At 49.4% G+C, this 27,790-nt stretch overlaps 8 pseudogenes; all 8 read right to left on the bottom strand.

Annotated features, from left to right (window-relative positions):
* Nucleotides 1-449: 449 nt before the first annotated feature.
* LOC126422558 (U2 spliceosomal RNA) lies at nt 450-662 on the bottom strand (annotated as a pseudogene).
* A 3,261-nt stretch (nt 663-3,923) lies between these two features.
* Nucleotides 3,924-4,136, bottom strand: LOC126422547 (U2 spliceosomal RNA; annotated as a pseudogene).
* Nucleotides 4,137-7,405: 3,269 nt separating this feature from the next.
* On the bottom strand, nt 7,406-7,618 carry LOC126422536 (U2 spliceosomal RNA; annotated as a pseudogene).
* Nucleotides 7,619-10,884: 3,266 nt separating this feature from the next.
* Nucleotides 10,885-11,097, bottom strand: LOC126422524 (U2 spliceosomal RNA; annotated as a pseudogene).
* A 3,267-nt stretch (nt 11,098-14,364) lies between these two features.
* Nucleotides 14,365-14,577, bottom strand: LOC126421739 (U2 spliceosomal RNA; annotated as a pseudogene).
* A 3,266-nt stretch (nt 14,578-17,843) lies between these two features.
* Nucleotides 17,844-18,056, bottom strand: LOC126422513 (U2 spliceosomal RNA; annotated as a pseudogene).
* A 3,293-nt stretch (nt 18,057-21,349) lies between these two features.
* Nucleotides 21,350-21,562, bottom strand: LOC126422502 (U2 spliceosomal RNA; annotated as a pseudogene).
* A 3,283-nt stretch (nt 21,563-24,845) lies between these two features.
* LOC126422480 (U2 spliceosomal RNA) lies at nt 24,846-25,058 on the bottom strand (annotated as a pseudogene).
* Nucleotides 25,059-27,790: the final 2,732 nt, after the last annotated feature.

Genomic DNA, 27,790 nt, shown 5'->3' with positions numbered 1-27,790 from the left:
TATACTGGCGCGAGCTACACCTAGCCGAGTGCTTACATCGTCCACCGTCTACTGCATATGTGTGTGTGCGTGTGTACCACGTATTCTGCGTGCGTGCGGCGGCGACGACGACGACGACGACGACGTTCGCGAGGAGCTAAGGTTATAACTCCAAAAAATATTATTAAAATTATCTGCGATAGGACCATAAGAGACGCTAACGAGGCATCCGAAGGCACTGTCCTGTGCCACCATAAATTACCAGCCTAGCGTAATGCGGCTGCAAGTGCGGTCTGGCTAACACCAAAAAAAAAAAAATTTCTTAAGATAATTTTAAATTAATTAAAAGAAATCGTGGTGTGTAAGCAACTAACTACTGGGCACATCAACAACTACGACAAGTTTTGCTACCAGCGGAATATCTGATCACTGCAGAATGTTAACCCATTTCAGGCTGTGTTTTAATTAATTTTAGGTGGGCCGATCCCGACGGTACTGCAATGCCGGGCCAACCCGCGACAGAGGTGGAGCAAGCCCCTAGCACTCCGTCATAAGCCAAAAATGAGTTTAATATTCTGGTCGTGCAATGCAGGACGTATCAGATATTAAGCTGATAAGAGCAGATACTACACTTTTTTTCCCTCCTACCTCCCCTATAGCCCTACCTTTTCCTCTCCAAAAATGCCGCCATCCTCTAGTGTCGACGCAGCACGTAAAGCAGGGTGTTGTTAGCAGCAAGACTTATTGCCATAAACCGAAAATAAAAGCGGAGGCATACTCTGCTATGCCTCAGGGGGCGACGACACACTCCTCAGAAACACACTTCCCTCTGCAGGTGTGAGGCAAGTGATGATGTTAAAAACTAAATAGAAAGAAATAAATAAAGACAGAAATGAAGGCAAAAAAAAAAAAACAGCGACGGTAGCACACTCAAACGAAACTGGCGAGATAATCCCATAGCCCATAGAATTAACGAAGTAATAATCCCCTAAGATAGATTATGTGTTTTCCAATTTTCCAATAATTTTTCATACAACGTTCACACAATTTCCATGTTACCAATTTCCATATTATCAGTATCATAGAGCAGTCTACTCTAGTGATGCCCAGAAGGCCAATATCAAACCTGGGGTATGGTTAAGTCAAGAGTAGTTTGAAAGTCCGAGTGACAAAGATCCAGGGGTACACTCAGGCAATTCTTATACGAGGTGCCTTACTCAGCCTGGACCACCTTTTGATAACCATGAACCATTGCAACTTTAAGAAATCTTGCAAAAGTAATGGTATATTTCCGGTCACATTCCGCCAGGCGATGCTGGCTCCAAAGGTAGTCCATGAAAGAGACAGCATCGGTGAGGCAAAGGTCATAGATCGTGAAAATGGTGTGGCCCAAGAGCCACACCACTGCGTTATGTCGTTTTCGGGGGTTGGTCTGAATATCAGGCGTAAGGAACCAGTCGATTGGCACATAGTCCAGTGTAGTCCCACCGATCAGCGCTAATAGCACACGTGCAAGGTCCCACACTTCTGTGACGTGAGGGCATAAGAGACGATGCTCTCTGGTGTCTACGTCACCACATCGGCCGCAAGCAGCCGAGGGCCATAGGCGGATGGCCGCCAAGCGATGATTAGTGGGTATTAAATTGTTTACAACGCGATACCATAGTGCTGAAACTTCTGTGGGGAGGGCTGGGTGGTTGATATTAGCCCAAGCTTGGTGCCAGATGACTGATGGTCGTCTGTCCTCCAATTTATGTGGTGTGGGCTGGCTCTCGAAGCGCCTAGTAAAGGCGCTTTGCTGTGCGTGCCTTGTCGGTGGCCACTGTTAGGACGTAACTTTGATTGAGGTAATAGACCTTGACTGCCGTCATCCGGAATGTAATATGTGTCAAACATACTGGTTCACGCGCCGATTGTGGGCGATAACGGTCGAAAAGCACCGCTGTTGTCCCACCTGGGTCAATCTCACGCAAAGTGGCGATACGGTGAATCAGGATTGCCGCACATTTGCGGGGAAAGTCAATGAGTCCAAGGCCACCATCGACCTTTGGCAGTGTACAAGTCTGTGCATCATCTTTGAATAGTGCATGCCGCCACAACAGGCAATATACTGTTTGTGAGATGGCTCTGCTGGTTTGTTTCGGTAGCGTAAGGAGTTGTGCTACATACCATGCCCGTTATAGGATGTAAGTATTAATCAGTTGGATTCAATGATGGAGGTCGAGTCGTCGATCAGTGTGACTCACGCAAAGTCCTCTGATGCGCGTGAGAATCCGCCTGCACGTGAGTGTTAAGATGCGCTGCGGACAGGCAGTCACCTCAAGACCCAAGATACGTTGTTCCCCTACAATCCGGAACCATGGGCGCTCGATGGTCAATGATCGTGGTCCTAGTGGGATTAGCACCATTTTGTTGACTTTTAACATGGCACCGGATGCTCGTTCATAAACGTGGAGGACTCGGCGAACTGAATCGATGTCCCTGGCGTTTGCTACAAACACACCTACACCATCTGCGTATGCCGCACTGCGGAAGGTGACGCCTGGGAAAGGAACACCATCGACCATTCGTCCGATGTCACGCAGCACGGGGTCCAAAGCGATAAAATACACTGACAAGGGACACCCTTGTCGAACTGATCGTCTGATGGGAATTGGTCGTGATCTGCAGCCGTTCACAATGATTGTGGAATTTGCTCCATCCAAGAAGTGCCGGATGACTCTTATGAAGTGCTCCCCGAAACCCATCCGCGACATAACGGCCAGCAGGTAAGGATGGGAGACCCTATCGAAGGCACCGGCGAAATCTAGGGATCAATTGCAGCTGGGGTTCGAGCGTCGGCGGTGGGTGAGTAAGACAGCATCACGGTATATAGAAGCAGCGGTGAAGGTGGTTCGATTCGAAACGCCACATGATTGAGTGGGACAAAGTACCTTATTCATTACCTGTTTAAGACGTGAAGCCACACTTCGTGCCACCAACTTATAAACAGTGTTAAGAACGGTGATGGGACGTACGTCTCTAGCCCAACAGTCGACTGTGACCTTTGGATTAAGGGCAATACGTACAGCTAGAAAATCGGCGGGTAGCTCGCAACCAGCAAAAATCTCCTCGCACATTTTGCAGGAGCGGTCTCCTAACAGGCCGGAAAATCTAGCACTGCAATTAGTGCTGGAATGGCACAATCGAAGGGCGGTATCCTTGCGGAGTACCGCCAGAGATGAAAAACCGCAGTGTCAGGGCCTAAATGCTTGCAGCATATACGCTCCACATGTGGGAGTCACACATGGTGGTGCGGGCCGATATGGCAACAGGCGACCGTCGAAAACATCGCAAAGGCAAGTGCCGGAGGGAACGACAAAATACGAGAGCACTCGTTATCAGCCCAGTACCACCCTCCATGTCGAGGAGTAAACTGCGACTCCCATTTGGACGCCGCTAGCTGCCAGGCCAGTGGAGAAGCCGTGAGGCCGCCCCACAGCAGCGCCAGGCCGGCGCGAGCTATACTGGCGCGAGCTACACCTAGCCGAGTGCTTACATCGTCCACCGCCTACTGCATATGTGTGTGTGCGTGTGTACCACGTATTCTGCGTGCGTGCGGCGGCGACGACGACGACGACGTTCGCGAGGAGCTAAGGTTATAACTCCAAAAAATATTATTAAAATTATCTGCGATAGGACCATAAGAGACGCTAACGAGGCATCCGAAGGCACTGTCCTGTGCCACCATAAATTACCAGCCTAGCGTAATGCGGCTGCAAGTGCGGTCTGGCTAACACCAAAAAAAAAAAATTTCTTAAGATAATTTTAAATTAATTAAAAGAAATCGTGGTGTGTAAGCAACTAACTACTGGGCACATCAACAACTACGACAAGTTTTGCTACCAGCGGAATATCTGATCACTGCAGAATGTTAACCCATTTCAGGCTGTGTTTTAATTAATTTTAGGTGGGCCGATCCCGACGGTACTGCAATGCCGGGCCAACCCGCGACAGAGGTGGAGCAAGCCCCTAGCACTCCGTCATAAGCCAAAAATGAGTTTAATATTCTGGTCGTGCAATGCAGGACGTATCAGATATTAAGCTGATAAGAGCAGATACTACACTTTTTTTCCCTCCTACCTCCCCTATAGCCCTACCTTTTCCTCTCCAAAAATGCCGCCATCCTCTAGTGTCGACGCAGCACGTAAAGCAGGGTGTTGTTAGCAGCAAGACTTATTGCCATAAACCGAAAATAAAAGCGGAGGCATACTCTGCTATGCCTCAGGGGGCGACGACACACTCCTCAGAAACACACTTCCCTCTGCAGGTGTGAGGCAAGTGATGATGTTAAAAACTAAATAGAAAGAAATAAATAAAGACAGAAATGAAGGCAAAAAAAAAAAAAACAGCGACGGTAGCACACTCAAACGAAACTGGCGAGATAATCCCATAGCCCATAGAATTAACGAAGTAATAATCCCCTAAGATAGATTATGTGTTTTCCAATTTTCCAATAATTTTTCATACAACGTTCACACAATTTCCATGTTACCAATTTCCATATTATCAGTATCATAGAGCAGTCTACTCTAGTGATGCCCAGAAGGCCAATATCAAACCTGGGGTATGGTTAAGTCAAGAGTAGTTTGAAAGTCCGAGTGACAAAGATCCAGGGGTACACTCAGGCAATTCTTATACGAGGTGCCTTACTCAGCCTGGACCACCTTTTGATAACCATGAACCATTGCAACTTTAAGAAATCTTGCAAAAGTAATGGTATATTTCCGGTCACATTCCGCCAGGCGATGCTGGCTCCAAAGGTAGTCCATGAAAGAGACAGCATCGGTGAGGCAAAGGTCATAGATCGTGAAAATGGTGTGGCGCAAGAGCCACACCACTGCGTTATGTCGTTTTCGGGGGTTGGTCTGAATATCAGGCGTAAGGAACCAGTCGATTGGCACATAGTCCAGTGTAGTCCCACCGATCAGCGCTAATAGCACACGTGCAAGGTCCCACACTTCTGTGACGTGAGGGCATAAGAGACGATGCTCTCTGGTGTCTACGTCACCACATCGGCCGCAAGCAGCCGAGGGCCATAGGCGGATGGCCGCCAAGCGATGATTAGTGGGTATTAAATTGTTTACAACGCGATACCATAGCGCTGAAACTTCTGTGGGGAGGGCTGGGTGGTTGATATTAGCCCAAGCTTGGTGCCAGATGACCGATGGTCGTCTGTCCTCCAATTTATGTGGTGTGGGCTGGCTCTCGAAGCGCCTAGTAAAGGCGCTTTGATGTGCGTGCCTTGTCGGTGGCCACTGTTAGGACGTAACTTTGATTGAGGTAATAGACCTTGACTGCCGTCATCCGGAATGTAATATGTGTCAAACATACTGGTTCACGCGCCGATTGTGGGCGATAACGGTCGAAAAGCACCGCTGTTGTCCCACCTGGGTCAATCTCACGCAAAGTGGCGATACGGTGAATCAGGATTGCCGCACATTTGCGGGGAAAGTCAATGAGTCCAAGGCCACCATCGACCTTTGGCAGTGTACAAGTCTGTGCATCAACTTTGAATAGTGCATGCCGCCACAACAGGCAATATACTGTTTGTGAGATGGCTCTGCTGGTTTGTTTCGGTAGCGTAAGGAGTTGTGCTACATACCATGCCCGTTATAGGATGTAAGTATTAATCAGTTGGATTCAATGATGGAGGTCGAGTCGTCGATCAGTGTGACTCACGCAAAGTCCTCTGATGCGCGTGAGAATCCGCCTGCACGTGAGTGTTAAGATGCGCTGCAGACAGGCAGTCACCTCAAGACCCAAGATACGTTGTTCCCCTACAATCCGGAACCATGGGCGCTCGATGGTCAATGATCGTGGTCCTAGTGGGATTAGCACCATTTTGTTGACTTTTAACATGGCACCGGATGCTCGTTCATAAACGTGGAGGACTCGGCGAACTGAATCGATGTCCCTGGCGTTTGCTACAAACACACCTACACCATCTGCGTATGCCGCACTGCGGAAGGTGACGCCTGGGAAAGGAACACCATCGACCATTCGTCCGATGTCACGCAGCACGGAGTCCAAAGCGATAAAATACACTGACAAGGGACACCCTTGTCGAACTGATCGTCTGATCGGAATTGGTCGTGATCTGCAGCCGTTCACAATGATTGTGGAATTTGCTCCATCCAAGAAGTGCCGGATGACTCTTATGAAGTGCTCCCCGAAACCCATCCGCGACATAACGGCCAGCAGGTAAGGATGGGAGACCCTATCGAAGGCACCGGCGAAATCTAGGGATCAATTGCAGCCGGGGTTCGAGCGTCGGCGGTGGGTGAGTAAGACAGCATCACGGTATATAGAAGCAGCGGTGAAGGTGGTTCGATTCGAAACGCCACATGATTGAGTGGGACAAAGTACCTTATTCATTACCTGTTTAAGACGTGAAGCCACACTTCGTGCCACCAACTTATAAACAGTGTTAAGAACGGTGATGGGACGTACGTCTCTAGTCCGACAGTCGACTGTGACCTTTGGATTAAGGGCAATACGTACAGCTAGAAAATCGGCGGGTAGCTCGCAACCAGCAAAAATCTCCTCGCACATTTTGCAGGAGCGGTCTCCTAACAGGCCGGAAAATCTAGCACTTCAATTAGTGCTGGAATGGCACAATCGAAGGGCGGTATCCTTGCGGAGTACCGCCAGAGATGAAAAACCGCAGTGTCAGGGCCTAAATGCTTGCAGCATGTACGCTCCACATGTGGGAGTCACACATGGTGGTGCGGGCCGATATGGCAACAGGCGACCGTCGAAAACATCGCAAAGGCAAGTGCCGGAGGGAACGACAAAATACGAGAGCACTCGTCAACAGCCCAGTACCACCCTCCATGTCGAGGAGTAAACTGCGACTCCCATTTGAACGCCGCTAGCTGCCAGGCCAGTGGAGAAGCCGTGAGGCCGCCCCACAGCAGCGCCAGGCCGGCGCGAGCTATACTGGCGCGAGCTACACCTAGCCGAGTGCTTACATCGTCCACCGTCTACTGCATATGTGTGTGTGCGTGTGTACCACGTATTCTGCGTGCGTGCGGCGGCGACGACGACGACGACGACGACGTTCGCGAGGAGCTAAGGTTATAACTCCAAAAAATATTATTAAAATTATCTGCGATAGGACCATAAGAGACGCTAACGAGGCATCCGAAGGCACTGTCCTGTGCCACCATAAATTACCAGCCTAGCGTAATGCGGCTGCAAGTGCGGTCTGGCTAACACCAAAAAAAAAAAAATTTCTTAAGATAATTTTAAATTAATTAAAAGAAATCGTGGTGTGTAAGCAACTAACTACTGGGCACATCAACAACTACGACAAGTTTTGCTACCAGCGGAATATCTGATCACTGCAGAATGTTAACCCATTTCAGGCTGTGTTTTAATTAATTTTAGGTGGGCCGATCCCGACGGTACTGCAATGCCGGGCCAACCCGCGACAGAGGTGGAGCAAGCCCCTAGCACTCCGTCATAAGCCAAAAATGAGTTTAATATTCTGGTCGTGCAATGCAGGACGTATCAGATATTAAGCTGATAAGAGCAGATACTACACTTTTTTTCCCTCCTACCTCCCCTATAGCCCTACCTTTTCCTCTCCAAAAATGCCGCCATCCTCTAGTGTCGACGCAGCACGTAAAGCAGGGTGTTGTTAGCAGCAAGACTTATTGCCATAAACCGAAAATAAAAGCGGAGGCATACTCTGCTATGCCTCAGGGGGCGACGACACACTCCTCAGAAACACACTTCCCTCTGCAGGTGTGAGGCAAGTGATGATGTTAAAAACTAAATAGAAAGAAATAAATAAAGACAGAAATGAAGGCAAAAAAAAAAAAAAACAGCGACGGTAGCACACTCAAACGAAACTGGCGAGATAATCCCATAGCCCATAGAATTAACGAAGTAATAATCCCCTAAGATAGATTATGTGTTTTCCAATTTTCCAATAATTTTTCATACAACGTTCACACAATTTCCATGTTACCAATTTCCATATTATCAGTATCATAGAGCAGTCTACTCTAGTGATGCCCAGAAGGCCAATATCAAACCTGGGGTATGGTTAAGTCAAGAGTAGTTTGAAAGTCCGAGTGACAAAGATCCAGGGGTACACTCAGGCAATTCTTATACGAGGTGCCTTACTCAGCCTGGACCACCTTTTGATAACCATGAACCATTGCAACTTTAAGAAATCTTGCAAAAGTAATGGTATATTTCCGGTCACATTCCGCCAGGCGATGCTGGCTCCAAAGGTAGTCCATGAAAGAGACAGCATCGGTGAGGCAAAGGTCATAGATCGTGAAAATGGTGTGGCCCAAGAGCCACACCACTGCGTTATGTCGTTTTCGGGGGTTGGTCTGAATATCAGGCGTAAGGAACCAGTCGATTGGCACATAGTCCAGTGTAGTCCCACCGATCAGCGCTAATAGCACACGTGCAAGGTCCCACACTTCTGTGACGTGAGGGCATAAGAGACGATGCTCTCTGGTGTCTACGTCACCACATCGGCCGCAAGCAGCCGAGGGCCATAGGCGGATGGCCGCCAAGCGATGATTAGTGGGTATTAAATTGTTTACAACGCGATACCATAGCGCTGAAACTTCTGTGGGGAGGGCTGGGTGGTTGATATTAGCCCAAGCTTGGTGCCAGATGACTGATGGTCGTCTGTCCTCCAATTTATGTGGTGTGGGCTGGCTCTCGAAGCGCCTAGTAAAGGCGCTTTGATGTGCGTGCCTTGTCGGTGGCCACTGTTAGGACGTAACTTTGATTGAGGTAATAGACCTTGACTGCCGTCATCCGGAATGTAATATGTGTCAAACATACTGGTTCACGCGCCGATTGTGGGCGATAACGGTCGAAAAGCACCGCTGTTGTCCCACCTGGGTCAATCTCACGCAAAGTGGCGATACGGTGAATCAGGATTGCCGCACATTTGCGGGGAAAGTCAATGAGTCCAAGGCCACCATCGACCTTTGGCAGTGTACAAGTCTGTGCATCATCTTTGAATAGTGCATGCCGCCACAACAGGCAATATACTGTTTGTGAGATGGCTCTGCTGGTTTGTTTCGGTAGCGTAAGGAGTTGTGCTACATACCATGCCCGTTATAGGATGTAAGTATTAATCAGTTGGATTCAATGATGGAGGTCGAGTCGTCGATCAGTGTGACTCACGCAAAGTCCTCTGATGCGCGTGAGAATCCGCCTGCACGTGAGTGTTAAGATGCGCTGCGGACAGGCAGTCACCTCAAGACCCAAGATACGTTGTTCCCCTACAATCCGGAACCATGGGCGCTCGATGGTCAATGATCGTGGTCCTAGTGGGATTAGCACCATTTTGTTGACTTTTAACATGGCACCGGATGCTCGTTCATAAACGTGGAGGACTCGGCGAACTGAATCGATGTCCCTGGCGTTTGCTACAAACACACCTACACCATCTGCGTATGCCGCACTGCGGAAGGTGACGCCTGGGAAAGGAACACCATCGACCATTCGTCCGATGTCACGCAGCACGGGGTCCAAAGCGATAAAATACACTGACAAGGGACACCCTTGTCGAACTGATCGTCTGATGGGAATTGGTCGTGATCTGCAGCCGTTCACAATGATTGTGGAATTTGCTCCATCCAAGAAGTGCCGGATGACTCTTATGAAGTGCTCCCCGAAACCCATCCGCGACATAACGGCCAGCAGGTAAGGATGGGAGACCCTATCGAAGGCACCGGCGAAATCTAGGGATCAATTGCAGCTGGGGTTCGAGCGTCGGCGGTGGGTGAGTAAGACAGCATCACGGTATATAGAAGCAGCGGTGAAGGTGGTTCGATTCGAAACGCCACATGATTGAGTGGGACAAAGTACCTTATTCATTACCTGTTTAAGACGTGAAGCCACACTTCGTGCCACCAACTTATAAACAGTGTTAAGAACGGTGATGGGACGTACGTCTCTAGCCCAACAGTCGACTGTGACCTTTGGATTAAGGGCAATACGTACAGCTAGAAAATCGGCGGGTAGCTCGCAACCAGCAAAAATCTCCTCGCACATTTTGCAGGAGCGGTCTCCTAACAGGCCGGAAAATCTAGCACTTCAATTAGTGCTGGAATGGCACAATCGAAGGGCGGTATCCTTGCGGAGTACCGCCAGAGATGAAAAACCGCAGTGTCAGGGACTAAATGCTTGCAGCATGTACGCTCCACATGTGGGAGTCACACATGGTGGTGCGGGCCGATATGGCAACAGGCGACCGTCGAAAACATCGCAAAGGCAAGTGCCGGAGGGAACGACAAAATACGAGAGCACTCGTCAACAGCCCAGTACCACCCTCCATGTCGAGGAGTAAACTGCGACTCCCATTTGAACGCCGCTAGCTGCCAGGCCAGTGGAGAAGCCGTGAGGCCGCCCCACAGCAGCGCCAGGCCGGCGCGAGCTATACTGGCGCGAGCTACACCTAGTCGAGTGCTTACATCGTCCACCGCCTACTGCCTATGTGTGTGTGCGTGTGTACCACGTATTCTGCGTGCGTGCGGCGGCGACGACGACGACGACGACGTTCGCGAGGAGCTAAGGTTATAACTCCAAAAAATATTATTAAAATTATCTGCGATAGGACCATAAGAGACGCTAACGAGGCATCCGAAGGCACTGTCCTGTGCCACCATAAATTACCAGCCTAGCGTAATGCGGCTGCAAGTGCGGTCTGGTTAACACAAAAAAAAAAAAATTTCTTAAGATAATTTTAAATTAATTAAAAGAAATCGTGGTGTGTAAGCAACTAACTACTGGGCACATCAACAACTACGACAAGTTTTGCTACCAGCGGAATATCTGATCACTGCAGAATGTTAACCCATTTCAGGCTGTGTTTTAATTAATTTTAGGTGGGCCGATCCCGACGGTACTGCAATGCCGGGCCAACCCGCGACAGAGGTGGAGCAAGCCCCTAGCACTCCGTCATAAGCCAAAAATGAGTTTAATATTCTGGTCGTGCAATGCAGGACGTATCAGATATTAAGCTGATAAGAGCAGATACTACACTTTTTTTCCCTCCTACCTCCCCTATAGCCCTACCTTTTCCTCTCCAAAAATGCCGCCATCCTCTAGTGTCGACGCAGCACGTAAAGCAGGGTGTTGTTAGCAGCAAGACTTATTGCCATAAACCGAAAATAAAAGCGGAGGCATACTCTGCTATGCCTCAGGGGGCGACGACACACTCCTCAGAAACACACTTGCCTCTGCAGGTGTGAGGCAAGTGATGATGTTAAAAACTAAATAGAAAGAAATAAATAAAGACAGAAATGAAGGCAAAAAAAAAAAACAGCGACGGTAGCACACTCAAACGAAACTGGCGAGATAATCCCATAGCCCATAGAATTAACGAAGTAATAATCCCCTAAGATAGATTATGTGTTTTCCAATTTTCCAATAATTTTTCATACAACGTTCACACAATTTCCATGTTACCAATTTCCATATTATCAGTATCATAGAGCAGTCTACTCTAGTGATGCCCAGAAGGCCAATATCAAACCTGGGGTATGGTTAAGTCAAGAGTAGTTTGAAAGTCCGAGTGACAAAGATCCAGGGGTACACTCAGGCAATTCTTATACGAGGTGCCTTACTCAGCCTGGACCACCTTTTGATAACCATGAACCATTGCAACTTTAAGAAATCTTGCAAAAGTAATGGTATATTTCCGGTCACATTCCGCCAGGCGATGCTGGCTCCAAAGGTAGTCCATGAAAGAGACAGCATCGGTGAGGCAAAGGTCATAGATCGTGAAAATGGTGTGGCCCAAGAGCCACACCACTGCGTTATGTCGTTTTCGGGGGTTGGTCTGAATATCAGGCGTAAGGAACCAGTCGATTGGCACATTGTCCAGTGTAGTCCCACCGATCAGCGCTAATAGCACACGTGCAAGGTCCCACACTTCTGTGACGTGAGGGCATAAGAGACGATGCTCTCTGGTGTCTACGTCACCACATCGGCCGCAAGCAGCCGAGGGCCATAGGCGGATGGCCGCCAAGCGATGATTAGTGGGTATTAAATTGTTTACAACGCGATACCATAGCGCTGAAACTTTTGTGGGGAGGGCTGGGTGGTTGATATTAGCCCAAGCTTGGTGCCAGATGACCGATGGTCGTCTGTCCTCCAATTTATGTGGTGTGGGCTGGCTCTTGAAGCGCCTAGTAAAGGCGCTTTGATGTGCGTGCCTTGTCGGTGGCCACTGTTAGGACGTAACTTTGATTGAGGTAATAGACCTTGACTGCCGTCATCCGGAATGTAATATGTGTCAAACATACTGGTTCACGCGCCGATTGTGGGCGATAACGGTCGAAAAGCACCGCTGTTGTCCCACCTGGGTCAATCTCACGCAAAGTGGCGATACGGTGAATCAGGATTGCCGCACATTTGCGGGGAAAGTCAATGAGTCCAAGGCCACCATCGACCTTTGGCAGTGTACAAGTCTGTGCATCAACTTTGAATAGTGCATGCCGCCACAACAGGCAATATACTGTTTGTGAGATGGCTCTGCTGGTTTGTTTCGGTAGCGTAAGGAGTTGTGCTACATACCATGCCCGTTATAGGATGTAAGTATTAATCAGTTGGATTCAATGATGGAGGTCGAGTCGTCGATCAGTGTGACTCACGCAAAGTCCTCTGATGCGCGTGAGAATCCGCCTGCACGTGAGTGTTAAGATGCGCTGCGGACAGGCAGTCACCTCAAGACCCAAGATACGTTGTTCCCCTACAATCCGGAACCATGGGCGCTCGATGGTCAATGATCGTGGTCCTAGTGGGATTAGCACCATTTTGTTGACTTTTAACATGGCACCGGATGCTCGTTCATAAACGTGGAGGACTCGGCGAACTGAATCGATGTCCCTGGCGTTTGCTACAAACACACCTACACCATCCGCGTATGCCGCACAGCGGAAGGTGACGCCTGGGAAAGGAACACCATCGACCATTCGTCCGATGTCACGCAGCACGGGGTCCAAAGCGATAAAATACACTGACAAGGGACACCCTTGACGAACTGATCGTCTGATGGGAATTGGTCGTGATCTGCAGCCGTTCACAATGATTGTGGAATTTGCTCCATCCAAGAAGTGCCGGATGACTCTTATGAAGTGCTCCCCGAAACCCATCCGCGACATAACGGCCAGCAGGTAAGGATGGGAGACCCTATCGAAGGCACCGGCGAAATCTAGGGATCAATTGCAGCCGGGGTTCGAGCGTCGGCGGTGGGTGAGTAAGACAGCATCACGGTATATAGAAGCAGCGGTGAAGGTGGTTCGATTCGAAACGCCACATGATTGAGTGGGACAAAGTACCTTATTCATTACCTGTTTAAGACGTGAAGCCACACTTCGTGCCACCAACTTATAAACAGTGTTAAGAACGGTGATGGGACGTACGTCTCTAGCCCGACAGTCGACTGTGACCTTTGGATTAAGGGCAATACGTACAGCTAGAAAATCGGCGGGTAGCTCGCAACCAGCAAAAATCTCCTCGCACATTTTGCAGGAGCGGTCTCCTAACAGGCCGGAAAATCTAGCACTTCAATTAGTGCTGGAATGGCACAATCGAAGGGCGGTATTCTTGCGGAGTACCGCCAGAGATGATAAAACGCAGTGTCAGGGCCTAAATGCTTGCAGCATGTACGCTCCACATGTGGGAGTCACACATGGTGGTGCGGGCCGATATGGCAACAGGCGACCGTCGAAAACATCGCAAAGGCAAGTGCCGGAGGGAACGACAAAATACGAGAGCACTCGTCAACAGCCCAGTACCACCCTCCATGTCGAGGAGTAAACTGCGACTCCCATTTGAACGCCGCTAGCTGCCAGGCCAGTGGAGAAGCCGTGAGGTCGCCCCACAGCAGCGCCAGGCCGGCGCGAGCTATACTGGCGCGAGCTACACCTAGCCGAGTGCTTACATCGTCCACCGCCTACTGCATATGTGTGTGTGCGTGTGTACCACGTATTCTGCGTGCGTGCGGCGGCGACGACGACGACGACGACGACGTTCGCGAGGAGCTAAGGTTATAACTCCAAAAAATATTATTAAAATTATCTGCGATAGGACCATAAGAGACGCTAACGAGGCATCCGAAGGCACTGTCCTGTGCCACCATAAATTACCAGCCTAGCGTAATGCGGCTGCAAGTGCGGTCTGGCTAACACCAAAAAAAAAAAAATTTCTTAAGATAATTTTAAATTAATTAAAAGAAATCGTGGTGTGTAAGCAACTAACTACTGGGCACATCAACAACTACGACAAGTTTTGCTACCAGCGGAATATCTGATCACTGCAGAATGTTAACCCATTTCAGGCTGTGTTTTAATTAATTTTAGGTGGGCCGATCCCGGCGGTACTGCAATGCCGGGCCAACCCGCGACAGAGGTGGAGCAAGCCCCTAGCACTCCGTCATAAGCCAAAAATGAGTTTAATATTCTGGTCGTGCAATGCAGGACGTATCAGATATTAAGCTGATAAGAGCAGATACTACACTTTTTTTCCCTCCTACCTCCCCTATAGCCCTACCTTTTCCTCTCCAAAAATGCCGCCATCCTCTAGTGTCGACGCAGCACGTAAAGCAGGGTGTTGTTAGCAGCAAGACTTCTTGCCATAAACCGAAAATAAAAGCGGAGGCATACTCTGCTATGCCTCAGGGGCGACGACACACTCCTCAGAAACACACTTCCCTCTGCAGGTGTGAGGCAAGTGATGATGTTAAAAACTAAATAGAAAGAAATAAATAAAGACAGAAATGAAGGCAAAAAAAAAAAAAAACAGCGACGGTAGCACACTCAAACGAAACTGGCGAGATAATCCCATAGCCCATAGAACTAACGAAGTAATAATCCCCTAAGATAGATTATGTGTTTTCCAATTTTCCAATAATTTTTCATACAACGTTCACACAATTTCCATGTTACCAATTTCCATATTATCAGTATCATAGAGCAGTCTACTCTAGTGATGCCCAGAAGGCCAATATCAAACCTGGGGTATGGTTAAGTCAAGAGTAGTTTGAAAGTCCGAGTGACAAAGATCCAGGGGTACACTCAGGCAATTCTTATACGAGGTGCCTTACTCAGCCTGGACCACCTTTTGATAACCATGAACCATTGCAACTTTAAGAAATCTTGCAAAAGTAATGGTATATTTCCGGTCACATTCCGCCAGGCGATGCTGGCTCCAAAGGTAGTCCATGAAAGAGACAGCATCGGTGAGGCAAAGGTCATAGATCGTGAAAATGGTGTGGCCCAAGAGCCACACCACTGCGTTATGTCGTTTTCGGGGGTTGGTCTGAATATCAGGCGTAAGGAACCAGTCGATTGGCACATAGTCCAGTGTAGTCCCACCGATCAGCGCTAATAGCACACGTGCAAGGTCCCACACTTCTGTGACGTGAGGGCATAAGAGACGATGCTCTCTGGTGTCTACGTCACCACATCGGCCGCAAGCAGCCGAGGGCAATAGGCGGATGGCCGCCAAGCGATGATTAGTGGGTATTAAATTGTTTACAACGCGATACCATAGCGCTGAAACTTCTGTGGGGAGGGCTGGGTGGTTGATATTAGCCCAAGCTTGGTGCCAGATGACCGATGGTCGTCTGTCCTCCAATTTGTGTGGTGTGGGCTGGCTCTCGAAGCGCCTAGTAAAGGCGCTTTGATGTGCGTGTCTTGTCGGTGGCCACTGTTAGGACGTAACTTTGATTGAGGTAATAGACCTTGACTGCCGTCATCCGGAATGTAATATGTGTCAAACATACTGGTTCACGCGCCGATTGTGGGCGATAACGGTCGAAAAGCACCGCTGTTGTCCCACCTGGGTCAATCTCACGCAAAGTGGCGATACGGTGAATCAAGATTGCCGCACATTTGCGGGGAAAGTCAATGAGTCCAAGGCCACCATCGACCTTTGGCAGTGTACAAGTCTGTGCATCAACTTTGAATAGTGCATGCCGCCACAACAGGCAATATACTGTTTGTGAGATGGCTCTGCTGGTTTGTTTCGGTAGCGTAAGGAGTTGTGCTACATACCATGCCCGTTATAGGATGTAAGTATTAATCAGTTGGATTCAATGATGGAGGTCGAGTCGTCGATCAGTGTGACTCACGCAAAGTCCTCTGATGCGCGTGAGAATCCGCCTGCACGTGAGTGTTAAGATGCGCTGCGGACAGGCAGTCACCTCAAGACCCAAGATACGTTGTTCCCCTACAATCCGGAACCATGGGCGCTCGATGGTCAATGATCGTGGTCCTAGTGGGATTAGCACCATTTTGTTGACTTTTAACATGGCACCGGATGCTCGTTCATAAACGTGGAGGACTCGGCGAACTGAATCGATGTCCCTGGCGTTTGCTACAAACACACCTACACCATCCGCGTATGCCGCACTGCGGAAGGTGACGCCTGGGAAAGGAACACCATCGACCATTTGTCCGATGTCACGCAGCACGGGGTCCAAAGCGATAAAATACACTGACAAGGGACACCCTTGTCGAACTGATCGTCTGATGGGAATTGGTCGTGATCTGCAGCCGTTCACAATGATTGTGGAATTTGCTCCATCCAAGAAGTGCCGGATGACTCTTATGAAGTGCTCCCCGAAACCCATCCGCGACATAACGGCCAGCAGGTAAGGATGGGAGACCCTATCGAAGCCACCGGCGAAATCTAGGGATCAATTGCAGCCGGGGTTCGAGCGTCGGCGGTGGGTGAGTAAGACAGCATCACGGTATATAGAAGCAGCGGTGAAGGTGGTTCGATTCGAAACGCCACATGATTGAGTGGGACAAAGTACCTTATTCATTACCTGTTTAAGACGTGAAGCCACACTTCGTGCCACCAACTTAGAAACAGTGTTAAGAACGGTGATGGGACGTACGTCTCTAGCCCGACAGTCGACTGTGACCTTTGGATTAAGGGCAATACGTACAGCTAGAAAATCGGCGGGTAGCTCGCAACCAGCAAAAATCTCCTCGCACATTTTGCAGGAGCGGTCTCCTAACAGGCCGGAAAATCTAGCACTTCAATTAGTGCTGGAATGGCACAATCGAAGGGCGGTATCCTTGCGGAGTACCGCCAGAGATGAAAAACCGCAGTGTCACGGCCTAAATGCTTGCAGCATGTACGCTCCACATGTGGGAGTCACACATGGTGGTGCGGGCCGATATGGCAACAGGCGACCGTCGAAAACATCGCAAAGGCAAGTGCCGGAGGGAACGACAAAATACGAGAGCACTCGTCAACAGCCCAGTACCACCCTCCATGTCGAGGAGTAAACTGCGACTCCCATTTGAACGCCGCTAGCTGCCAGGCCAGTGGAGAAGCCGTGAGGCCGCCCCACAGCAGCGCCAGGCCGGCGCGAGCTATACTGGCGCGAGCTACACCTAGCCGAGTGCTTACATCGTCCACCGCCTACTGCATATGTGTGTGTGCGTGTGTACCACGTATTCTGCGTGCGTGCGGCGGCGACGACGACGACGACGACGTTCGCGAGGAGCTAAGGTTATAACTCCAAAAAATATTATTAAAATTATCTGCGATAGGACCATAAGAGACGCTAACGAGGCATCCGAAGGCACTGTCCTGTGCCACCATAAATTACCAGCCTAGCGTAATGCGGCTGCAAGTGCGGTCTGGCTAACACCAAAAAAAAAAAAATTTCTTAAGATAATTTTAAATTAATTAAAAGAAATCGTGGTGTGTAAGCAACTAACTACTGGGCACATCAACAACTACGACAAGTTTTGCTACCAGCGGAATATCTGATCACTGCAGAATGTTAACCCATTTCAGGCTGTGTTTTAATTAATTTTAGGTGGGCCGATCCCGACGGTACTGCAATGCCGGGCCAACCCGCGACAGAGGTGGAGCAAGCCCCTAGCACTCCGTCATAAGCCAAAAATGAGTTTAATATTCTGGTCGTGCAATGCAGGACGTATCAGATATTAAGCTGATAAGAGCAGATACTACACTTTTTTTCCCTCCTACCTCCCCTATAGCCCTACCTTTTCCTCTCCAAAAATGCCGCCATCCTCTAGTGTCGACGCAGCACGTAAAGCAGGGTGTTGTTAGCAGCAAGACTTATTGCCATAAACCGAAAATAAAAGCGGAGGCATACTCTGCTATGCCTCAGGGGGCGACGACACACTCCTCAGAAACACACTTCCCTCTGCAGGTGTGAGGCAAGTGATGATGTTAAAAACTAAATAGAAAGAAATAAATAAAGACAGAAATGAAGGCAAAAAAAAAAAAACAGCGACGGTAGCACACTCAAACGAAACTGGCGAGATAATCCCATAGCCCATAGAATTAACGAAGTAATAATCCCCTAAGATAGATTATGTGTTTTCCAATTTTCCAATAATTTTTCATACAACGTTCACACAATTTCCATGTTACCAATTTCCATATTATCAGTATCATAGAGCAGTCTACTCTAGTGATGCCCAGAAGGCCAATATCAAACCTGGGGTATGGTTAAGTCAAGAGTAGTTTGAAAGTCCGAGTGACAAAGATCCAGGGGTACACTCAGGCAATTCTTATACGAGGTGCCTTACTCAGCCTGGACCACCTTTTGATAACCATGAACCATTGCAACTTTAAGAAATCTTGCAAAAGTAATGGTATATTTCCGGTCACATTCCGCCAGGCGATGCTGGCTCCAAAGGTAGTCCATGAAAGAGACAGCATCGGTGAGGCAAAGGTCATAGATCGTGAAAATGGTGTGGCCCAAGAGCCACACCACTGCGTTATGTCGTTTTCGGGGGTTGGTCTGAATATCAGGCGTAAGGAACCAGTCGATTGGCACATAGTCCAGTGTAGTCCCACCGATCAGCGCTAATAGCACACGTGCAAGGTCCCACACTTCTGTGACGTGAGGGCATAAGAGACGATGCTCTCTGGTGTCTACGTCACCACATCGGCCGCAAGCAGCCGAGGGCCATAGGCGGATGGCCGCCAAGCGATGATTAGTGGGTATTAAATTGTTTACAACGCGATACCATAGCGCTGAAACTTCTGTGGGGAGGGCTGGGTGGTTGATATTAGCCCAAGCTTGGTGCCAGATGACCGATGGTCGTCTGTCCTCCAATTTATGTGGTGTGGGCTGGCTCTCGAAGCGCCTAGTAAAGGCGCTTTGATGTGCGTGCCTTGTCGGTGGCCACTGTTAGGACGTAACTTTGATTGAGGTAATAGACCTTGACTGCCGTCATCCGGAATGTAATATGTGTCAAACATACTGGTTCACGCGCCGATTGTGGGCGATAACGGTCGAAAAGCACCGCTGTTGTCCCACCTGGGTCAATCTCACGCAAAGTGGCGATACGGTGAATCAGGATTGCCGCACTTTTGCGGGGAAAGTCAATGAGTCCAAGGCCACCATCGACCTTTGGCAGTGTACAAGTCTGTGCATCAACTTTGAATAGTGCATGCCGCCACAACAGGCAATATACTGTTTGTGAGATGGCTCTGCTGGTTTGTTTCGGTAGCGTAAGGAGTTGTGCTACATACCATGCCCGTTATAGGATGTAAGTATTAATCAGTTGGATTCAATGATGGAGGTCGAGTCGTCGATCAGTGTGACTCACGCAAAGTCCTCTGATGCGCGTGAGAATCCGCCTGCACGTGAGTGTTAAGATGCGCTGCGGACAGGCAGTCACCTCAAGACCCAAGATACGTTGTTCCCCTACAATCCGGAACCATGGGCGCTCGATGGTCAATGATCGCGTGTCCTAGTGGGATTAGCACCATTTTGTTGACTTTTAACATGGCACCGGATGCTCGTTCATAAACGTGGAGGACTCGGCGAACTGAATCGATGTCCCTGGCGTTTGCTACAAACACACCTACACCATCCGCGTATGCCGCACTGCGGAAGGTGACGCCTGGGAAAGGAACACCATCGACCATTCGTCCGATGTCACGCAGCACGGGGTCCAAAGCGATAAAATACACTGACAAGGGACACCCTTGTCGAACTGATCGTCTGATGGGAATTGGTCGTGATCTGCAGCCGTTCACAATGATTGTGGAATTTGCTCCATCCAAGAAGTGCCGGATGACTCTTATGAAGTGCTCCCCGAAACCCATCCGCGACATAACGGCCAGCAGGTAAGGATGGGAGACCCTATCGAAGGCACCGGCGAAATCTAGGGATCAATTGCAGCCGGGGTTCGAGCGTCGGCGGTGGGTGAGTAAGACAGCATCACGGTATATAGAAGCAGCGGTGAAGGTGGTTCGATTCGAAACGCCACATGATTGAGTGGGACAAAGTACCTTATTCATTACCTGTTTAAGACGTGAAGCCACACTTCGTGCCACCAACTTATAAACAGTGTTAAGAACGGTGATGGGACGTACGTCTCTAGCCCGACAGTCGACTGTGACCTTTGGATTAAGGGCAATACGTACAGCTAGAAAATCGGCGGGTAGCTCGCAACCAGCAAAAATCTCCTCGCACATTTTGCAGGAGCGGTCCCCTAACAGGCCGGAACATCTAGCACTTCAATTAGTGCTGGAATGGCACAATCGAAGGGCGGTATCCTTGCGGAGTACCGCCAGAGATGGAAAAACCGCAGTGTCAGGGCCTAAATGCTTGCAGCATGTACGCTCCACATGTGGGAGTCACACATGGTGGTGCGGGCCGATATGGCAACAGGCGACCGTCGAAAACATCGCAAAGGCAAGTGCCGGAGGGAACGACAAAATACGAGAGCACTCGTCAACAGCCCAGTACCACCCTCCATGTCGAGGAGTAAACTGCGACTCCCATTTGAACGCCGCTAGCTGCCAGGCCAGTGGAGAAGCCGTGAGGCCGCCCCACAGCAGCGCCAGGCCGGCGCGAGCTATACTGGCGCGAGCTACACCTAGCCGAGTGCTTACATCGTCCACCGCCTACTGCATATGTGTGTGTGCGTGTGTACCACGTATTCTGCGTGCGTGCGGCGGCGGCGGCGGCGGCGACGACGACGACGACGACGACGACGACGACGACGACGTTCGCGAGGAGCTAAGGTTATAACTCCAAAAAATATTATTAAAATTATCTGCGATAGGACCATAAGAGACGCTAACGAGTCATCCGAAGGCACTGTCCTGTGCCACCATAAATTACCAGCCTAGCGTAATGCGGCTGCAAGTGCGGTCTGGCTAACACCAAAAAAAAAATTCTTAAGATAATTTTAAATTAATTAAAAGAAATCGTGGTGTGTAAGCAACTAACTACTAGGCACATCAACAACTACGACAAGTTTTGCTACCAGCGGAATATCTGATCACTGCAGAATGTTAACCCATTTCAGGCTGTGTTTTAATTAATTTTAGGTGGGCCGATCCCGACGGTACTGCAATGCCGGGCCAACCCGCGACAGAGGTGGAGCAAGCCCCTAGCACTCCGTCATAAGCCAAAAATGAGTTTAATATTCTGGTCGTGCAATGCAGGACGTATCAGATATTAAGCTGATAAGAGCAGATACTACACTTTTTTTCCCTCCTACCTCCCCTATAGCCCTACCTTTTCCTCTCCAAAAATGCCGCCATCCTCTAGTGTCGACGCAGCACGTAAAGCAGGGTGTTGTTAGCAGCAAGACTTATTGCCATAAACCGAAAATAAAAGCGGAGGCATACTCTGCTATGCCTCAGGGGGCGACGACACACTCCTCAGAAACACACTTCCCTCTGCAGGTGTGAGGCAAGTGATGATGTTAAAAACTAAATAGAAAGAAATAAATAAAGACAGAAATGAAGGCAAAAAAAAAAAAACAGCGACGGTAGCACACTCAAACGAAACTGGCGAGATAATCCCATAGCCCATAGAATTAACGAAGTAATAATCCCCTAAGATAGATTATGTGTTTTCCAATTTTCCAATAATTTTTCATACAACGTTCACACAATTTCCATGTTACCAATTTCCATATTATCAGTATCATAGAGCAGTCTACTCTAGTGATGCCCAGAAGGCCAATATCAAACCTGGGGTATGGTTAAGTCAAGAGTAGTTTGAAAGTCCGAGTGACAAAGATCCAGGGGTACACTCAGGCAATTCTTATACGAGGTGCCTTACTCAGCCTGGACCACCTTTTGATAACCATGAACCATTGCAACTTTAAGAAATCTTGCAAAAGTAATGGTATATTTCCGGTCACATTCCGCCAGGCGATGCTGGCTCCAAAGGTAGTCCATGAAAGAGACAGCATCGGTGAGGCAAAGGTCATAGATCGTGAAAATGGTGTGCCCCAAGAGCCACACCACTGCGTTATGTCGTTTTCGGGGGTTGGTCTGAATATCAGGGGTAAGGAACCAGTCGATTGGCACATAGTCCAGTGTAGTCCCACCGGTCAGCGCTAATAGCACACGTGCAAGGTCCCACACTTCTGTGACGTGAGGGCATAAGAGACGATGCACTCTGGTGTCTACGTCACCACATCGGCCGCAAGCAGCCGAGGGCCATAGGCGGATGGCCGCCAAGCGATGATTAGTGGGTATTAAATTGTTTACAACGCGATACCATAGCGCTGAAACTTCTGTGGGGAGGGCTGGGTGGTTGATATTAGCCCAAGCTTGGTGCCAGATGACCGATGGTCGTCTGTCCTCCAATTTATGTAGTGTGGGCTGGCTCTCGAAGCGCCTAGTAAAGGCGCTTTGATGTGCGTGCCTTGTCGGTGGCCACTGTTAGGACGTAACTTTGATTGAGGTAATAGACCTTGACTGCCGTCATCCGGAATGTAATATGTGTCAAACATACTGGTTCACGCGCCGATTGTGGGCGATAACGGTCGAAAAGCACCGCTGTTGTCCCACCTGGGTCAATCTCACGCAAAGTGGCGATACGGTGAATCAGGATTGCCGCACTTTTGCGGGGAAAGTCAATGAGTCCAAGGCCACCATCGACCTTTGGCAGTGTACAAGTCTGTGCATCAACTTTGAATAGTGCATGCCGCCACAACAGGCAATATACTGTTTGTGAGATGGCTCTGCTGGTTTGTTTCGGTAGCGTAAGGAGTTGTGCTACATACCATGCCCGTTATAGGATGTAAGTATTAATCAGTTGGATTCAATGATGGAGGTCGAGTCGTCGATCAGTGTGACTCACGCAAAGTCCTCTGATGCGCGTGAGAATCCGCCTGCACGTGAGTGTTAAGATGCGCTGCGGACAGGCAGTCACCTCAAGACCCAAGATACGTTGTTCCCCTACAATCCGGAACCATGGGCGCTCGATGGTCAATGATCGTGGTCCTAGTGGGATTAGCACCATTTTGTTGACTTTTAACATGGCACCGGATGCTCGTTCATAAACGTGGAGGACTCGGCGAACTGAATCGATGTCCCTGGCGTTTGCTACAAACACACCTACACCATCCGCGTATGCCGCACTGCGGAAGGTGACGCCTGGGAAAGGAACACCATCGACCATTCGTCCGATGTCACGCAGCACGGGGTCCAAAGCGATAAAATACACTGACAAGGGACACCCTTGTCGAACTGATCGTCTGATGGGAATTGGTCGTGATCTGCAGCCGTTCACAATGATTGTGGAATTTGCTCCATCCAAGAAGTGCCGGATGACTCTTATGAAGTGCTCCCCGAAACCCATCCGCGACATAACGGCCAGCAGGTAAGGATGGGAGACCCTATCGAAGGCACCGGCGAAATCTAGGGATCAATTGCAGCCGGGGTTCGAGCGTCGGCGGTGGGTGAGTAAGACAGCATCACGGTATATAGAAGCAGCGGTGAAGGTGGTTCGATTCGAAACGCCACATGATTGAGTGGGACAAAGTACCTTATTCATTACCTGTTTAAGACGTGAAGCCACACTTCGTGCCACCAACTTATAAACAGTGTTAAGAACGGTGATGGGACGTACGTCTCTAGCCCGACAGTCGACTGTGACCTTTGGATTAAGGGCAATACGTACAGCTAGAAAATCGGCGGGTAGCTCGCAACCAGCAAAAATCTCCTCGCACATTTTGCAGGAGCGGTCCCCTAACAGGCCGGAACATCTAGCACTTCAATTAGTGCTGGAATGGCACAATCGAAGGGCGGTATCCTTGCGGAGTACCGCCAGAGATGGAAAAACCGCAGTGTCAGGGCCTAAATGCTTGCAGCATGTACGCTCCACATGTGGGAGTCACACATGGTGGTGCGGGCCGATATGGCAACAGGCGACCGTCGAAAACATCGCAAAGGCAAGTGCCGGAGGGAACGACAAAATACGAGAGCACTCGTCAACAGCCCAGTACCACCCTCCATGTCGAGGAGTAAACTGCGACTCCCATTTGAACGCCGCTAGCTGCCAGGCCAGTGGAGAAGCCGTGAGGCCGCCCCACAGCAGCGCCAGGCCGGCGCGAGCTATACTGGCGCGAGCTACACCTAGCCGAGTGCTTACATCGTCCACCGCCTACTGCATATGTGTGTGTGCGTGTGTACCACGTATTCTGCGTGCGTGCGGCGGCGGCGGCGGCGACGACGACGACGACGACGACGACGACGACGTTCGCGAGGAGCTAAGGTTATAACTCCAAAAAATATTATTAAAATTATCTGCGATAGGACCATAAGAGACGCTAACGAGGCATCCGAAGGCACTGTCCTGTGCCACCATAAATTACCAGCCTAGCGTAATGCGGCTGCAAGTGCGGTCTGGCTAACACCAAAAAAAAAATTCTTAAGATAATTTTAAATTAATTAAAAGAAATCGTGGTGTGTAAGCAACTAACTACTAGGCACATCAACAACTACGACAAGTTTTGCTACCAGCGGAATATCTGATCACTGCAGAATGTTAACCCATTTCAGGCTGTGTTTTAATTAATTTTAGGTGGGCCGATCCCGACGGTACTGCAATGCCGGGCCAACCCGCGACAGAGGTGGAGCAAGCCCCTAGCACTCCGTCATAAGCCAAAAATGAGTTTAATATTCTGGTCGTGCAATGCAGGACGTATCAGATATTAAGCTGATAAGAGCAGATACTACACTTTTTTTCCCTCCTACCTCCCCTATAGCCCTACCTTTTCCTCTCCAAAAATGCCGCCATCCTCTAGTGTCGACGCAGCACGTAAAGCAGGGTGTTGTTAGCAGCAAGACTTATTGCCATAAACCGAAAATAAAAGCGGAGGCATACTCTGCTATGCCTCAGGGGGCGACGACACACTCCTCAGAAACACACTTCCCTCTGCAGGTGTGAGGCAAGTGATGATGTTAAAAACTAAATAGAAAGAAATAAATAAAGACAGAAATGAAGGCAAAAAAAAAAAAACAGCGACGGTAGCACACTCAAACGAAACTGGCGAGATAATCCCATAGCCCATAGAATTAACGAAGTAATAATCCCCTAAGATAGATTATGTGTTTTCCAATTTTCCAATAATTTTTCATACAACGTTCACACAATTTCCATGTTACCAATTTCCATATTATCAGTATCATAGAGCAGTCTACTCTAGTGATGCCCAGAAGGCCAATATCAAACCTGGGGTATGGTTAAGTCAAGAGTAGTTTGAAAGTCCGAGTGACAAAGATCCAGGGGTACACTCAGGCAATTCTTATACGAGGTGCCTTACTCAGCCTGGACCACCTTTTGATAACCATGAACCATTGCAACTTTAAGAAATCTTGCAAAAGTAATGGTATATTTCCGGTCACATTCCGCCAGGCGATGCTGGCTCCAAAGGTAGTCCATGAAAGAGACAGCATCGGTGAGGCAAAGGTCATAGATCGTGAAAATGGTGTGCCCCAAGAGCCACACCACTGCGTTATGTCGTTTTCGGGGGTTGGTCTGAATATCAGGGGTAAGGAACCAGTCGATTGGCACATAGTCCAGTGTAGTCCCACCGGTCAGCGCTAATAGCACACGTGCAAGGTCCCACACTTCTGTGACGTGAGGGCATAAGAGACGATGCACTCTGGTGTCTACGTCACCACATCGGCCGCAAGCAGCCGAGGGCCATAGGCGGATGGCCGCCAAGCGATGATTAGTGGGTATTAAATTGTTTACAACGCGATACCATAGCGCTGAAACTTCTGTGGGGAGGGCTGGGTGGTTGATATTAGCCCAAGCTTGGTGCCAGATGACCGATGGTCGTCTGTCCTCCAATTTATGTAGTGTGGGCTGGCTCTCGAAGCGCCTAGTAAAGGCGCTTTGATGTGCGTGCCTTGTCGGTGGCCACTGTTAGGACGTAACTTTGATTGAGGTAATAGACCTTGACTGCCGTCATCCGGAATGTAATATGTGTCAAACATACTGGTTCACGCGCCGATTGTGGGCGATAACGGTCGAAAAGCACCGCTGTTGTCCCACCTGGGTCAATCTCACGCAAAGTGGCGATACGGTGAATCAGGATTGCCGCACTTTTGCGGGGAAAGTCAATGAGTCCAAGGCCACCATCGACCTTTGGCAGTGTACAAGTCTGTGCATCAACTTTGAATAGTGCATGCCGCCACAACAGGCAATATACTGTTTGTGAGATGGCTCTGCTGGTTTGTTTCGGTAGCGTAAGGAGTTGTGCTACATACCATGCCCGTTATAGGATGTAAGTATTAATCAGTTGGATTCAATGATGGAGGTCGAGTCGTCGATCAGTGTGACTCACGCAAAGTCCTCTGATGCGCGTGAGAATCCGCCTGCACGTGAGTGTTAAGATGCGCTGCGGACAGGCAGTCACCTCAAGACCCAAGATACGTTGTTCCCCTACAATCCGGAACCATGGGCGCTCGATGGTCAATGATCGTGGTCCTAGTGGGATTAGCACCATTTTGTTGACTTTTAACATGGCACCGGATGCTCGTTCATAAACGTGGAGGACTCGGCGAACTGAATCGATGTCCCTGGCGTTTGCTACAAACACACCTACACCATCCGCGTATGCCGCACTGCGGAAGGTGACGCCTGGGAAAGGAACACCATCGACCATTCGTCCGATGTCACGCAGCACGGGGTCCAAAGCGATAAAATACACTGACAAGGGACACCCTTGTCGAACTGATCGTCTGATGGGAATTGGTCGTGATCTGCAGCCGTTCACAATGATTGTGGAATTTGCTCCATCCAAGAAGTGCCGGATGACTCTTATGAAGTGCTCCCCGAAACCCATCCGCGACATAACGGCCAGCAGGTAAGGATGGGAGACCCTATCGAAGGCACCGGCGAAATCTAGCGATCAATTGCAGCCGGGGTTCGAGCGTCGGCGGTGGGTGAGTAAGACAGCATCACGGTATATAGAAGCAGCGGTGAAGGTGGTTCGATTCGAAACGCCACATGATTGAGTGGGACAAAGTACCTTATTCATTACCTGTTTAAGACGTGAAGCCACACTTCGTGCCACCAACTTATAAACAGTGTTAAGAACGGTGATGGGACGTAAGTCTCTAGCCCGACAGTCGACTGTGACCTTTGGATTAAGGGCAATACGTACAGCTAGAAAATCGGCGGGTAGCTCGCAACCAGCAAAAATCTCCTCGCACATTTTGCAGGAGCGGTCTCCTAACAGGCCGGAAAATCTAGCACTTCAATTAGTGCTGGAATGGCACAATCGAAGGGCGGTATCCTTGCGGAGTACCGCCAGAGATGAAAAACCGCAGTGTCAGGGCCTAAATGCTTGCAGCATGTACGCTCCACATGTGGGAGTCACACATGGTGGTGCGGGCCGATATGGCAACAGGCGACCGTCGAAAACATCGCAAAGGCAAGTGCCGGAGGGAACGACAAAATACGAGAGCACTCGTCAACAGCCCAGTACCACCCTCCATGTCGAGGAGTAAA

The sequence above is a fragment of the Schistocerca serialis genome, chromosome 1, assembly GCF_023864345.2.
Source record: "Schistocerca serialis cubense isolate TAMUIC-IGC-003099 chromosome 1, iqSchSeri2.2, whole genome shotgun sequence".
NCBI lineage: Eukaryota > Metazoa > Arthropoda > Insecta > Orthoptera > Acrididae > Schistocerca > Schistocerca serialis.
This window is presented reverse-complemented; position numbering and strand designations above follow the sequence as displayed.